The 17,049-nt window shown below is 45.0% G+C and overlaps 1 protein-coding gene across 1 annotated transcript in view; it reads right to left on the bottom strand.

The window, feature by feature from the left end:
- gnai2b (guanine nucleotide binding protein (G protein), alpha inhibiting activity polypeptide 2b) overlaps nt 1-17,049 on the bottom strand; it is a 55,400-nt gene that overhangs the window by 26,159 nt on the left and 12,192 nt on the right. The gene's annotated exons all lie outside the window — the stretch shown is intronic.

Genomic DNA, 17,049 nt, shown 5'->3' with positions numbered 1-17,049 from the left:
TGTGTGTGTTTCTCCAGTGCTGTGAGGAATTCATAATACCACCAGCAATATAAAGGTCAGATGCTCCACTCTGTTTCCTATTATAAAAACACATACATCTAGAACGCTGATGACTAAGAACCAATTCTATTATTCATCATAATACAATGTCAGCTTCCTCTTTGTGTGTCTGATTCAGACAGACAGCTCCCAACTGTCTCATGTCGTAGCCGTTGAGGAAGTGAGCAGAAATGGCAAACTCGAGCTGGCAGTGAAGGTCTGCACTGGCATTCAAATCCAGCCTGCAAACCAGACCCTGTGACCTGGGTTACAGGTCACTATAATTATAATTACATTTGTTTTATAATATTGGGTTGACTAAAATGAGGAAGAAAATAAATAAATTTCAAGGTTTAGGCAACTTTATTTAGATTTAACTTGTTTCTTCTAGACCTATTAAACAGTCTACCGCAGTCAATAAGAAAAGTACTACAATCAAATCTATATACATATTGAACCGAAATTTGATTCAAAATTAGAAAAACACATGCCCTTATATCATCTGCTTTCAGTGCGTGTGATAAATATAATTAAATAAATGCCAATATTTATTTAAAAATTATGAATACGCTATTATATATAGGCCATCAGCCATTAAAAATCCCATCCCAATCGAGTACTAATCCCGACCGAATCAGATTCTGCACAGGACAAATATTTAAGTAAATTCTTAATATTTCCGTTACTCCATCTGCACTACAGTATATGCTCTGATAACACAATGCGTTTTGATTGTCATTAATAAAGCGTGCTGGTATTGTCCTGTAGAACCTGCTACTGCTCTTAGCGGCTAAACCCATCCATGCTCAAGCCTCAAGCACAGACCGTCAACGAATCAACGATTACATCCAGCATCATTTTTCCAACACAAAACCCCTCATTTCTACAGATCCTCTTTTCTATCAACGTGAAAGGCCCGACAGACTATTCTTGTCGTTCAAACACACTCTTGAGTTGTGCCACCGGGTACAGCGTGTGAAATGAATCCTGAAGTGGAACAAATGAAAGACAGGGAAAAAGTGGGTCAGAAAGCCAGAGCGGCTCAGCAGTTCTGCATGCTGCACTGCAGTGGTGCGCGCGCGAGCACGTCAACTCCCACTTCCACAGCGCACTGTCAAACTAACATTCCCTTAGACCACATTTGAGTTTCAATCGAGCAGAGACACGCTTTAGCCGAGGCATTAGGACAGGCATCTGAAGGTGTACAGGGTAAATCACAGTGGATTTCCTTAATTTATGCAGCTGTCGGGCCCAATAGCCCATGCTCATGTTTGTTTAGACAAACCGATTGAGCCGATAAAGAAAAAAAATCAAATTGTTATTGAATGGCTAAGCAAGAGACAGATTAGAGTTAATAAACAGGATAACCAAAGGCCAGGCTTAATCCAAATGGAAACGTTTGTTTACGGAGGATCAGCTGTGTTACTGCAGTAATGCGATGCTGTACTGAGAGATGTAATGGGTACTATAACTTAAAAAAAATCTGTTTTCCTCACATCATTATGTAAATATGCATTTGCATCCTATTTTGCATTAATTTCCGGGTTGACTTTATGGACTGGAAAATATGCTAGTCTGTTATATATGCACACACAATTAAAATATTTGATTTGCATAATCAGATATAGATGAGTATTTACGCCAATAAAAACCACAGAAACAGACAGTCAACTTTGCCATACTTTTCATTTAACCAGAAATGGCATTTGAATCCAATTTTGCATTCATAATGTGATTTACATTTGCATTAGAAATATAAAATGGATGCAACTGTCATTTCTGGTTAACTTGTGTTTAAATTAGCTTTCTTCATAACTAGTGATAAGTTAAGGCATAGGTAAATAATGTGGTGAGTAAACACTAGGTTAACAACACTATATTTCCATGTTATAGAATGTATGTTGGGAAGCATCAAAATAAAGCAGATATTAAAAAGACGGTCTAATAATCCAATAAAAGTTAGTTGACATGTAGTTACTTATAGTTAGTAGAATGTCTAAAGTGGAAACATCGAAATAAAGTTACCAACACTACCTGTGAAAAGTGAAATCCAGCAAAATATTCTGTTTCTGTGGTCTTTTATTGGCATATATTTATATACAATTACATTAATCTAAAGTGACTCGGGAGAAGTAAAAAGAAGACCGTAACATGCTAACATTTTAGTCTCCATTGTTAATTTAGACCCTCTAAAACATGCTAGTTATACTCACACACACATTTAAAATCTTTGATTTGCACAATTGGGTATGTAAAATATAGGCTAATTTTTTCAAACACTATTCACTAAAAGTAGGTAACAAATGCAAGCAAAAAAAGACTGAGGTTTTAGCTCTACAGCCGTTTCAAAGCATCTCTGTGTGCTGTGGTTGCATACTACGCTTGGACTCACTATTGGTGTGGCGCTTCCGAAATGTCCTTTTCTTGTCTGCTCTTGCAGACAGGGGCTAAAAACAGCAGCACACTATCACATCTCCCCAGGGGAGATCAGGCTAAAACCCAGCATCTCTGATCTCTCCGTTCCTCTGAGCACGGCTTACCCCCTTAATCCACACTAGCCATCAAATCTCTGACACACACTTCTTATATTAGACATGAAATGTGAATGTGTTTGAAAAAAACATTCAAGTAATAGTATGTCCTTAACCTACTGTTCACTTGTTCATTGTAGACTCCTCAATACACACGCTCTTATTGAGCACAAAATGAAATGTTTGTCTTCATAATCTTTCATCAAAATGTAATAACTTGCTTCAATTCTGAAACTATATTCCTTTTCCGCTGCCAGACACACAGGCAAACCAAATCCAAACAGAAAATCAAATCACACTTTTAGTTTTACCCTACATTTGTACTCGTTTATCCTGTTTTATCCACTTGGAAATACATCAAATTATTAAGAATGTAAAATGAGCTGCGAACTCAAAAACACATGTATTCAATGTTCGCAAATACCTCTTTATATTTGATTTAGCCTATGAAATTCTACAGAACAGATTATAAGAGATGAATCCATTCAAACACACCATTCTTTTTTTTCTTTTTTTAAAAAAATTGTTTTTATTATGCAAATACAAAGAAAACAGAGAGACCATGCAATAAACAACCTGGTTTTCCAGCCAATTCCATTCAAATATTAACCAGTCCTAAACAATAACCTCCGTATAACTATACAATAGGGGAGAAAGAGAAAAAAACAAAAACAAAATAAATTAACACAATGCACACTCCCCTTCTTTTTATACATACATCTCTCTTTTCTTTTTTCCTTTTCTTTTTTCTCAGACAAAAGACAATAGACAAGACAAACCAGACAAACACACCATTCTTAAATTATAGAATCATCTCCACCAAAAGAGAAAAACAGCTGATACTTGGTTAATACACACTATTATTGATGTATCATCTTAAACATTTGAGGTATTAGTGAACTAAACCCAACCTCCAAAACATTACAAACTTACTAAGACACTCCATTTTTTTTTTATTTTTTTTTTATCTTAGGTGAAATCGTCTGTCGAGAATAATACAAGCACACGACTTTAAAGCATGGAATAAAACAGAGGACTAGTGCCATTTTCCCACACACACTAGAATATTAAAGCGTGAATCCAAAGTGTGCACCAAAAATAGTCCAACACTAATCTAAAGCGACTTTAAAGAGAAGTAAACAGCAGGCCGTAACATTAGAAATGAGAAGCGCATGCTAACATGTTCGCCTCATTTGTGGATTTAAAACCTTGAAGACATGCTAGAGTCTGTTATAGACCACAATGGAAACGCTTGAGTTTAATAACAGCGTGTTTTAATATAATCTGCATGTTCTTTCTGAAACCGCACTGATCTTCCTGTTTTTGCCAACAGGAAGCTGGTGCAAATGTTCCTCTGCAAGGTATCAGCATATACGTGTGTGTGATCTTCATGTTTCATTATGAAAACGGAACCGGTTGATCACTCCCTGTTCAAACTAAATCCAAACAACAAATCTCTGCCTTTGTTTCTAAAGAATGCTCAAATTTAGAGAAACAATACCACATTAAACTGCACTGTCGTGTGCCTTTCTATTCTCCCTTTCCTTCTACTGTCTTTGTTACTTTCTGTCTCTCTCTTTCTCTCAATTCACCACAACATGAAGTATTTCCACCGCAAGTATTTGTTGATGCACTGCAGTTGTTCAGAAAAAGAAGTTGAGTTTCCATCTCAGGGTTTTGCACTCGCACGTACATCAAGTGCTGGCAAGCATGTGCAGATACATGTGCACACACACACGACACTAGCCGCCAATTATTACAAATATACCATTGACAATATGCAATATATCATCAATAATCATGCCTCCAGTTTCAGCACGATCATCATACTGAATTAAACTAAACGGATCACCGCGACCGGCACTGGCTAAACAAATTCAGCTATTCCCTTAATCATATCATAGACAAGTCCCATTAATTAAGGGCCAGATGGATAATCTCAGTGCACAAAAAGGATGCCAGTAACTGAGAGAGCGCTGCTTCCGGCTGTTCTGGGCCCACAGGCTACCAAAAAAACAGATACACAATAAGATTTGAAAGAAAGAAAGAGTGTGTTTAAATCATTGCACAAACTGATAGAGGATGGCATGAAGATAGAGAGAGAAAAACGAATATGCCGCTTTCAAGTTCTCCTCAAGCCCATTAAAGCCATAACTCTAGACAAGGTCCGATCCGATTTCATAATGAGGTATTTGTGGAAAACAGAGAACTGAGAATAGTGCTTCCTGCACCGCAAAAGATATTGTTAGTAGTAGAAGGAATTGAATATGATCAGATAGAATTACTGGACACCACAAAAGCAATTTCAAAAGACAAAATTCACAAGAAAACATCTTACTGTTGCATTGTCCTCACAAACATAGCACAACCAGTGTAGTCCAATTAACAAATAACGGACTCTAATGAACCCATGGGCGTAGGTTTAGGGGGGGACGCTAGGTACTAGTCCCAATCAATATTTTAAAATGACAAAATTGTCCCCACCAATATTTGTGAGAGAATTACGAGGCGGCCGCCTCCGTCAAATTAGGTGCCTTCTGCTCTCGACAAAACTCGGATAGACAGTCACATGCTCAGATACACTTTTTCCACTGTGACGGTTCTGTTGGGTTCCTGTGTCCATTCTGTCCTGTGTCCATCAATCATATTACATGCGCTGAGGCACACGCGCGCGCGATCTCTTGCTCTCTCTTCCTCTCTGCCGTGCACGCGCTACGCGGTTTGGAGCACAGTCTCTGTCTCGCGGGCGCGCTCGCTCTAGATTCCGGGAGGTTTTAACTAATTCGCGGGCATCAGTGAGCCGCTATCAATATGCGGGAGACTCCCAGGATGTCTGTATTTCTATACTGAAATAATATCGGCATTATTATTGATTTTCATTAGGTAATGTTTTTGGTGACCCCTCAGCTCTTGGTGTCCTACGCACAGCGCGTGGTGGGAGCGTTGGCGCTGAGCATACATTTAATAAAATTAGGGGGGAAATGCCCTTTATAAAGGTAAAAAAAATATATTCTGATAAGATTGTTTTCCAACAGTGACGTAATGAAACATTGACAATTTAAGTTTGAAGGGAGTAAAGCCTCGGTTTAGGCTATTAAAGAAATTTAATTTTGCCAAAAGAAGAACTTTTATTTTAAATAAATGTTATTTTTAAATCACCCTACTACAGTGTGACATTTTACCATATTATCATGCTTAACACTGATAATTTGAATTGTAATGTGATGATCAGATATCTAAATCAGAGAATATCATAGGTTTGGGCGGGTGGATTATTTATTTTTAACAGCGGATTCTGTTGACTCAAAGTGCACCAGATTAATGAATTTATCTTTAAAATGTACAAAATTTTCTTACGGGTGGGCATGCACCCTGACCCCCCTAGAGGTACCGAGGTCCATCCACAAAAGTACTGTGGAAAACAAACGTTGGTATATGAAAAATGCAAGTTAAATTATCTTTTTAATAAAATTCATCATCAGAATTTTACCAACTCCGCCTAGTTTTGAGCCAGGAAAAAAACCCTGTTGCATCTATTTGCATCGATTCCCATGGCCAGTACGACAGTACAAGGAACGCCGTCATTTGATTGGTTGAAAAAATAAGGGGGTGGTGTGGGGGTGGGATGTCCCCACCAAAGCTGAGACCAAACCTACGCCCTTGAATGAACCGGTTCTTTTTAATGAATTAATCAAGAAAACTCAGACTCGTTCGTTTTCTTGAGTTACTTCGAACTTCGAACGAACCAAACTGTTGCTCTACTTAAGGCTTGTGAGACTTAAATCAGAACTAACTGGTTGGTAGATAAACATTTAGAATTTAATTAATGGAACTTAAATCTTAAAATATATATTATTTACAGTGGGCTCTACAAATATTGGAACCCTTGGTAAATATGAGCAAAACTGATGGGTTTGCCACTTCTCCTTTTAGTCTTTCTTTCAAAATTTTCACAAAAATCTAATTTAAGTTAAATTATGCAAAAAATAATAATAAATGTGGAATAGATTTATATATTTTTCTCCGAAAATATTCCCATAGTATTTTCCCATTCATATGGTATGTTTTTAAGTTCACCGATTAGGAGCACTTCAGGGATAGTTCACCCAAAAATGAAATTTCTGTCATTAATTACTCATCCTCATGTTGTTCCAAACCCGTAAGACCTTTGTTCATCTTCAGAACAAAAATGCAGATATTTTTGATGGACCCCACATAGGCAGCAAGGTCATTGCAACTTTCAAGGCCCAGAAAGGTAGTAAAGACACCGTTAAAATAGTCCATGTGACTCCTACACTGTTGGTGTACTGTAAACAGCAAACCACTTCCAGGTTCTACGTCAGAACACCCCCTCACTATTAGCCGACGCTGGTCACGTGAGCACCACGACACATGCGTGTGATGCTGACGCAGGAGCTAGCCAATAGTGAGGCAGCATTCTGACGTAGAACCAGGAAGCGCTAAACTGTTTACACTATGTCAACAGCGTACACTACTCATCCCCACTGAAAAGTATGGTGGTGGAGGGGCTAGTTTTCTTCCAAAGGCCCTGGACAACTTGTTAGGCTACATGGTATCGTAAACTCCGAGTACAAGCAGATATTAAATCAACACCTGACTGACCCTGCCAGGACCCTTAAAATTGTTCATGAATCCATCTTCCAGAAGAACAATGATCCAAAAGACACCTCAAAATCAACAACAACAAAAAAGGTTCACTGCCCGCAGAACATCACAGACCCTTGACCCGAACCCCATTGAAACCCTGCAGGTAGAAGAGGAGTACACAACCATGGTCCTCTGAATCTGAAGGATCTGGAGAGATTCTGTAAGGAAAAATGGACTTGCCATATGTTCATCAACCTTACAGTACAGTAGTGTCCGATAGTTCTCATCCGATAGTATCAGTTTAGTAAATACACTAATAGTGCTGAATATTATGTGTCCCCAACTAAGCAAGCCAAAAGTGACAATGGCAGAGAACCCAAACTCCATCTGTGACCGAAATGGAGAGAAAAAAAAACCTTGGAAGAAGCCAGGCTCTCCTCTGGCCAAACGAATCAACATGGTGTGGTTATGATTCCAGGCTGCATCACAAGTAAGATTGTTGATTGGTATCATTCAGAATATTTCATCCAGACACCAAAGATATTTTTCTATGGTCTGTATTGTTCATATTTATAGAGGGTGCCAATATCTGTGGAGCCCACTGTATAAAACTGGTCTAAATGCCTGCCTGTCTGTCTGTCTATCCATCTATCTATCTGAAAACAGTACCACTTTTAAAAGGATAGTTCACACATACAATAAAATTCAACGGGATTCAGTGCTATTTAGCTAACCTTTTGTGTTCCACAGAAGAAAGAAAGTCATACGAGTTTGGAAAAACAAGTGTGTGAGTTTTTGGGTGAATTACTGTACATAGTAAGGACCAATTATTCTTAATATAAAAAAAGAACCATTAACTGGGATTTAAGGATTCAGAGCCATTAAATAATCATAATTCCTTCACATCCCCAGTGGAAAACTGGGACGGTGGCTCTAGCTAGGCTAAAGTAAGGAAACATGGAATGCCACGTAGAATGGAATGGGAATTGAAGTGTAGGGAGGAAACGCAGTATTTTTCCTGAGGCGGGGGAACTAGTCTACACTCAACTACGGCTGTCTGCCCGTCTCTCTCTCTCTTTCTCATACTCAGATTAAAGAGCATTTCTGTCTTTATGAAGCAGCTACTGGCCACATGTGCTGAACAGCTGCCCCCATAAACACCGGATTCAGCTGCTTTTCATTTGCTTATTCTTCCTTTAAACCACCTTACATCATCTCCTCTGGCAAAAAAAAAGTAGCAGGTCTGCAGCAATGGGGATTTTAATGCAACATAGTGGTATATTGTAAAAACCAAGGTGTGAAATAATGGTGGTGGGGAGAAGAACGTGTGAATACCTGTAGAGAGACATGCTATAACATGAAAGAGCAAGATTCCTAAAAAGAGCACAGAAAAATTCACATTATGAATACTTTCATTAAATCCGAAATAGAACAATACAACGATAGGTAGTCAGACAGCCATATAGATAGATAGACCGATAGACAGAATGATAGAATGATAGGTGGAACGATAGACCTAAAGAAAAATGTGAATTGCGATAACTTGTGTAATGAAGTGTGTAAAATAAAATTATATTTTAAATATATTTAAAATTAAATAACCTGCATACATGTTTCACATTATTTTTGTCAGAAGAAAGCATCCCTACAACTTTTGAAAGTGAACAGCAGTGTTGTACAGTAGCATATGAAGTGTAATTTAAAAATGATCTAAATTATCAAATGTAAAAAATTAAACACTGCTTAGTCTTCACTGTGTTAATACGTATACTGATTCTTATTAAAGGGGTGGTTCGGGATTTTGGACATCGGACCTCATTTTCAAGTTAGCCTAGTTGTTATTCATCAGTGGAGACAGTTTTCAAAAATGTTCATCCAGTCCTTCCAGTTGCTTAGTTCGCCGATGCTAGGCTAGCGCGAGTCAACGGTATAAGCTAGCCTGCCATTAAAAACAGTTTTACCCACTCCACAGTACACCAAAATCAAATAAATTATAACGCCAGACTGTCGATGTAAATGTCTATTGAGAGAATAATGTTAGAAATCAAACTACCGATACTCTTACATCTCAATGATCGCATTACATTTACAGGAACTAGTTTCTCAGCAGCGGCGGAATTTTACTTTACTCCGGTTAGTAGTACTGCGCCGAAAAGTAAACGCAGAACAGAAGCGCGCACTACAGACGGGACGTCTAGCTAGCTAGTAGTAGCCATGAACAACGATATTGAAAAACATTTGATTGTAAACTAAGGAATTGGCAACATGGTGATTCGTTGTGCATTTCGAAATTGTAAAAATAAACCAAATAGATGGTCATGCAAAAAGTTTCCACAAATTTCCATTGAGAGACCCAGAAAGGAACCAACTGTGACTTCTTTCTGCTGGCTTGGACAACGAGACACCGGCAGAGACTATTAAAGTTGCGAATTTGTAGTGATTATTTTAGACCAGACGACTTTGAAAACCCCCATCATCGAAACGTTCATAAGTCACTGACAAGGAATGCAGTTCCAGCCGTCTTTCCATATGCACCAACAGCAGATGAACAGGTAATAACTTTTGTTAGGCTACTAAAGCTATCTATGAAGCTAGTCCCTTTCATAACTGATAGAATGACAATGACAACGTTAGTGGAGATAACGTTACAGTTCAATTTCTGCCCTTTTAGCATCCATCTCGATTAGTTCTTCGTCTGTGTATTCCGGCTCATACATGTACGGTTCGTTGAATAAAACACATTCCTCGTCTCCAAAGTCTGAAACATTGGCATGGCTTTCAAACGTGGCCATAGTCCTATGTTGATTTCTTAGTGAAATATCCTCTGCTTCTGTAGTGATGAGTGTCAGCGGCAGGTAAATACACTTGCGTCATGTGGAGACTCTCTCGGTTGCCTAGGTAACTTAATATCAGTCCGCCGCTGCTGTAGACTGTGCTAATAAATACAGGGAACAAAGTGTAACTATTGCAATGCAATGAAAGGTTAGTTTGATTTCTAACATTATTCTCTCAATAGACATTTACATCGACAGTCTGGCGTTATAATTTATTTGCTTTTGGTGTACTGTGGAGTGGGTAAAACAGTTTTTAATGGCAGGCTAGCTTATACCGTTGACTCGCGCTAGCCTAGCATCGGCGAGCTAAGCAACTGGAAGGACTGGATGAACATTTTTGAAAACTGTCTCCACTGATGAATAACAACGTACTCGGTTACTTAACGTAACCTCGGTTCTCTCTAGAAGAGGGAACGAGTACTGCGTACTGAAAGTACGCACCGGGTAAAGTCTCTTTGCTCGAGATATTGAAGCCAAAATTTATCCTTAAATTTCCATATCTTGTAAACGCAGTGCAGCAGCAGTCAGACCTAGAGCGGGCAATCTAGCGCGCTCATTGGCTGCTCCGCGGCAACTGCTGCAGCCTACCACTGAGCCCCAGGCGTGACGTCACGCCCAATGAGGGCGCTTCGCGCCCTCACGCGGCAAAGCCCGCCGAAATGGGAGTGGCTTAGCGTATATAAGGGGCAGTTCAGGCTGCTAACACTCGATTTTGATCGCTGAAGCGAAATGAGCTCGAAGCGCGACACGGCAGGGAACGCAGTACTCGTTCCCTCTTCTAGAGAGAACCGAGGTTACGTTAAGTAACCGAGTACGTTCTCTTACGAGAGGTTCTCTCGTACTGCGTACTGAAAGTACGCACCGGGAACCCCTTGTAAACGCCGTGTGCGCTTAAGCAGTCACAATATGAATCCCAGGGGGGAACGCCCCGGGGGACATGGATAAGTGAAATTTAGGTGGCCAACAGAGTGGGCTCGCACCTGTACATAAGCACTTTATGAGGGGATATACATACAGAGCGGCACTGCCGGTCTTATATTGAACACATCTACCCTTGTAGCGCAGTTCACGAGTGAGTCGCTAGGACTTTTTTTTTTTTTTTTTTCAGACTGAAAGGAGTCTAGCCTGCAAGGCGGGGACTTCTAGGTTGTAGAACCTAACAAATGTAGACGGGGAGGCCCAGCCTGCCGCCGTACAAATGTCATGAATAGAAATCCCGCTGGACCAAGCCCACGAAGAGGCCATGCCTCTGGTGGAATGAGCCCTAACGCCCAAGGGGCATTGCAGGTCTTTTGACGCGTAAGCCGCAGCAATAGCGTCCACTATCCATCTGGATAGGCTGTGTTTCGAGGCGGCGAGACCTTTGGTGCGCCCACCGAACGAAACAAAAAGCTGCTCCGAGCGCCTGAAGGCGGCGGAGCGCGTGACGTAAATTCTCAGTGCTCTGACAGGACAAAGGAGGTTCGCATCGACCTCGTTGCCTGATGCCGGCAAAGCTGAGAGTGAAATGATCTGTGCTCTGAACGGGGTACCGATCGCTTCGGGGACATAACCATGTCTCGGTTTAAGGATGACTTTAGAGTCATTAGGTCCAAACTCGAGGCACGTAGCACTCACAGAGAGCGCGTGTAAGTCACCCACACGTTTAACTGATGCAAGAGCGATCAGAAACACGGTTTTGAGCGCGAGGTACTTCAAATCCACAGAGTGAAGCGGTTCGAAGGGATGTGCTTTCAGGGCCTCTAAGACCAGGGAAAGATCCCAGATAGGAACCGAGGGGGGCCGTGGGGGATTCATCCTCCTGGCTCCTCTAAGGAAGCGGATGATGAGCTCATTCCTTCCTATCGCCTGGCCGAGCGTCGACTCGGCGAACGCTGCGATGGCCGCGACATATACTTTGAGCGTGGAGGGGGACCTGCCCCTGTCCAACATCTCTTGAAGGAAGCAAAGCACCCACGAGACTCCGCACGTTTGTGGCTGTAAGCCCTTGTCCGTGCACCATTTAGTAAACACCGACCATTTAGACGCATAGAGCCGCCTGGTAGAGGGGGCTCTAGATTGCGTGATCGTGTTCACGACCCCTTCTGGCAAAGCAACGGGTACCCGTTGATTATCCATGCATGCAGAGACCATAGCTCTGGATGAGGATGCCAAATCGATCCGCCGGCTTGGGAAAGGAGGTCTTTCCTCACCGGGATCGGCCATGGGGCTGAGTCTGACAGCCGCACCAACTCCGAGAACCATGTCTGGTTCTCCCATCGGGGGGCTATGAGGAGCACCGAGTGACGCATTTCCCTGATTCTCTTAATTACCTGTGGTAACAATGAGACCGGAGGGAACGCGTATAACGGGCATCTGGGCCATGTCTGGGCCGGAGCGTCCTCGTTCTTCGAAAAGAATCTTAGGCAATGGGCGTTGTCTGTCGACGCGAATAGGTCGACTTCCGCCTTGCCGAAGCGGTGCCACAATAACTGGACTGACTGAGGGTGCAGGGACCATTCCCCGAGGGGAACGTTGTTCCTGGACAGTCTGTCCGGTCCGTCGTTCAGGCGTCCTGGCACATGCGTGGCTCTGAGCGAGCGCACGTGGTGCTGAGCCCAGACGAGGAGGCGTTCCGCCAGATCGCAGAGTGGCCTGGATCTGACACCGCCCTGGCGGTTCACGTACGATACCACAGACATGTTGTCCGTTCGAACCAGTACGTGGTGGCCCCGCAGAAAAGGGAGGAAGTGTTTCACAGTGTACTCGACCGCTATCATCTCCAGACAGTTTATATGGAGGAGCTTCTCCGTGTCTGACCATAGGCCAAAGACCGGTCTGCCCTCGAATATCCCGCCCCAACCAAGGTTGGAAGCGTCCGTCGAGATAACTTTTCGGTACGAGACAGTTCCCATCATAACTCCCCGCTGATACCAGTCGGTCACTAGCCAGGGCTGCAGAGCTGAAACACAGCTCTGAGTCACTCTGATTCGGTAACCGCCGGAAGCCCAGGCTCGGTGGTGTACACGAGCGTTGAGCCATCGTTGCAGGGGGCGCATACGCAATAGACCTAGCCGGAGCACTGCTGCGGCTGAGGCCATAAAGCCCAGCAATCTCTGAAACGTTTTCAGGGGAAACACTTTGTCTTTCTGGAAAGATGCGGCCAAACGCTGAACACGGCGCGCGCGCTGTGTTGACAAGCGAGCCGTCATTGCCACCGAGTCGAGCTGTATTCCTAGCAAGGAAGCTGACTGACGGGGCAGCAGTGAGCTCTTGGTCCAATTGACCGTGAGACCCAGGTTTTCCAGATGACTGAGTAGCACAGCTCTGTGAGACACGAGTTCCGCCTCTGATTGTGCTAAAATCAGCCAATCGTCCAGATAGTTCAATATTCGCATCCCCTGACGCCTCAGGGGAGCGAGCGCCGCGTCCATGCACTTCGTAAATGTACGGGGTGCTAAAGACAGGCCGAACGGCAGGACGGTGTACTGATATACCTGACCGTCGAAGGCGAATCTCAAGAATGGCCTGTGACGGGGTATGATCTGAATCTGAAAGTACGCGTCTTTCAGATCGAGAGAAATGAACCAGTCCCTCGGGCGAATTTGCGCGAGGATTTGTCTGGTCGTGATCATTTTGAACGGTCTTTTCATAAGAGCTTTGTTCAAATGTCTCAGATCTAATATAGGTCTGAGCGCTCCGTCCTTCTTGGGCACGAGAAAATAACGGCTGTAAAAGCCTGACTCGCTCATAGAAGGACGTACCGGCTCTATCGCCCCCTTGCATAACAGTTTTGCTATTTCTGCGCGAAGTAGGTGTGCTACTTCTGGGTTCACGCTCGTCACTGTACGGGCTCGGAAGCGCGGGGGACGGCGAGCGAACTGCAGTGTATAGCCCTGTCTTACAACATTCAGCACCCATTCTGACACGCCCGGGATCGCTTCCCATGCTTTCGCACGCATAGCTAGGGGCAGAATGGTCTCCGCGTCCTGAACGCCGCACTGCGCGGGCTCGAGAAACTGAAATGGAGGTATCAGCGCGGCGCGCGCGCCCTCGTTTGCTGAGTAATGCTGCTCGCTGACGGCAGCAGCCTGCTGTTTCACATTCCGTAACTCGGTCGCTAGGGACGGAGAACAATTTGTGGCGCGAACAGCGGTGCGCGTGAGCGGTGTTGGGGGTACAGTGTTTGTTAGTAAGCGTGAGCGCTCACAGGGCTCACGTTCACAACACAGCCGGTTATACAATGGTATCCGCGTTCCGATCGCCGCACTGCGCGGGGTCGAGAGACTGTAGCGGAGGTATCAGCGGCTCGCTGACAGCGGCAGCCGGCTGCATTACACCTAATGACTCGATCGCTTTGGACGGAGAACATTATGTGGCGAGAACAGCGGGGCGCGTGAGCGGCGTCGGGGTTACAGTGTTTATCAGTAAGTTTGAGTGCTCGTGAGCGCTCACATGGCTTACGTTGACAACACAGCCGGTTATACAATGGTATCCGCGTTCCGATCGCCGCACTGCGCGGGGGTCGAGAAACTATAGCGGAGATATCAGCGAGGCGCGCGCGCTCTCGATGTCTGTATAGGGCGGCCGGCTGTTTCACATTCAATGACTCGGCCGTTTTGGACGGAGAACATTTTGTGGCGCGAACAGCGGGGCGCGTGAGCGGCGCCGGGGTTACAGTGTTTATCAGTAAGTGTGAGTGCTCGTGAGCGCTCACATGGCTTACGTTGACAACACAGCCGGTTATACAATGGTATCCGCGTTTCGATCGCCGCACTGCGCGGGGGTCGAGAAACTATAGCGGAGATATCAGCGAGGCGCGCGCGCTCTCGATGTCTGTATAAGGCGGCCGGCTGTTTCACATTCAATGACTCGGCCGTTTTGGACGGAGAACATTTTGTGGCGCGAACAGCGGCGTTGGTTTACAGTGTGTATCAGTAAGTGTGAGTGCTCGTGAGCAGTCACAGGGCTTACGTTCACAACACGGCCGGTAAACAAAGGTCTCCGCGTTCCGATCGCCGCACTGCGTGGGGTCGAGAAACTGTAGCGGAGGTATCAGCGAGGCGCGCGCGCTCTCGATGTCTGTATAGGGCGGCCGGCTGCATTACACACCCAATGATTCGATCGCTTTGTACGGAAATCATTCTGTGGCGAGAACAGCGGGGCGCGTGAGCGGCGCCGGGGTTGCAGCATTTATCAGTGAGTGTGAGTGCTCGTGAGCGTTCACAGGGCCTATGTTCACCACACGACTGTTAAAGCTTTCGTCCCCTGGAATAACTGTGCAACAGAGCGGGCAGTGAGTAGGTGTGGGCACTGTAACGTGGGCACATATCCTACGTCTAACACTCGAGCGGCGCGTGCCCGCTTATGTGAGTGGGCTCTGTGACAGTGAGGGACACCGGGGGGGATCGTGCTTATGTGTAGGGTGAACACAGTGGCGTGGGCACATCTTCTACACTTGAAAACACCGTCGGCGTGAGCCGGAAAAACAGACACTACACTCTTTATGAGATTTATCTGGGTCGCCGTGGAAACGGCGTCTGTGTGCAGGCGAGCGGGTTAAGCAACTGGCTCGTTGGCTGCGGTATACACTACTGCAGTAGCCTTTGCTAAGGGGACTGGCAGAGCGGGTAGGTTTGATGGCGGTCCGGCCGCGGCGGGACTCGCGCATCTTCTCCTCCGTGCGGCTGCTAGGAGGACTTCGCGGCTCAGGTTTCAACGCGATCTCGGGCCGGGGTCCCCCGGGGGGGAGGCGGCTTGTGGCGGCTGTCAGAGCGCGATCTGTCGTCGCTGCGAAGAAGGTCCGCTGGGGGAATTTGTATCCCAAAAGCAGCCATCATCGATGGTTCTCCGTCCACCTCATCCCCTGAGGCGACAGCAGTGAGGGCCGAGGCCGGCAGCTGCGTGTCGGGGGGGGAGGGGGTCTCTGGGGGCGGCACTTCTGTTGCGCGGCCCACCGAAGACAGCCGGAGTGACATCTTCAGCGTCGAACGCGGCAAGTCGAGCCCGCAGGGTCGACATTGGCAGTTCCTCGCAGTGAACGCAGCCTCCCGAAGACAGAGCGAGGGCTGCGTGGTCCTGTCCCAGGCGGAGAGCGCAGAAGATGGCGGTCTCCGTCGCTGAGCGGGAAAAACGAGGCATTTTGAAACAAACACCTCGTGCTCTTTTAGACACGTGCGTTGCAGCGGCGAACGCACGGAGAGGAAATACACATTATATCATAGACATAAAAAGGATATGACGCCGGATAGCGTAGCTGGCACGGACGGCTGAAGGTGGCGAAGACGGCCGGCTTCCTCAGGCGCTGTCCTAAGCTGGCTGGTCGCTGGATTCGACGGCGGCGGCTTCTCTCAGAGGTCAGCGTAGCGTAGAGCGTCGCTGAAGAGATTAAAATCGAGTGTTAGCAGCCTGAACTGCCCCTTATATACGCTAAGCCACTCCCATTTCGGCGGGCTTTGCCGCGTGAGGGCGCGAAGCGCCCTCATTGGGCGTGACGTCACGCCTGGGGCTCAGTGGTAGGCTGCAGCAGTTGCCGCGGAGCAGCCAATGAGCGCGCTAGATTGCCCGCTCTAGGTCTGACTGCTGCTGCACTGCGTTTACAAGATATGGAAATTTAAGGATAAATTTTGGCTTCAATATCTCGAGCAAAGAGACTTTACCCGGTGCGTACTTTCAGTACGCAGTACGAGAGAACCTCTCGTAAGAGAACTAGGCTAACTTGAAAATGAGGTCCGATGTCCAAAATTCTGAACCACCCCTTTAAAGCTACAAAAGTTATTCACATTCAGCCAAGAGCAGGGAGTGATTTTTTTTGTCTTGTCTTTTGTTCATGACCCCAGTTATTGCAAGCCGTTGTGATATCCATATTGCAATATGTACATTCGCTATATTTAAATAATTTTGATATATATTAAATATCCGCTTTGCGTCGGGGTCCCGATCAGCCTGTCGGGGTTGTATTCCCTATAACAACCACCTCGCTATACATTATCCCTTACATCAGCTACCCCCATTGAAAAGCCTTTAAAAATCACACAAAAATCTTGTATTGCTCAAAC

This window comes from Phoxinus phoxinus (genome assembly GCF_949152265.1).
Source record: "Phoxinus phoxinus genome assembly, chromosome: 11".
In the NCBI taxonomy this organism is placed as follows: Eukaryota; Metazoa; Chordata; class Actinopteri; order Cypriniformes; family Leuciscidae; genus Phoxinus; species Phoxinus phoxinus.
The sequence above is the reverse complement of the archived record's forward strand: the minus strand, read 5'-3'. Positions and strand labels throughout refer to the sequence as shown.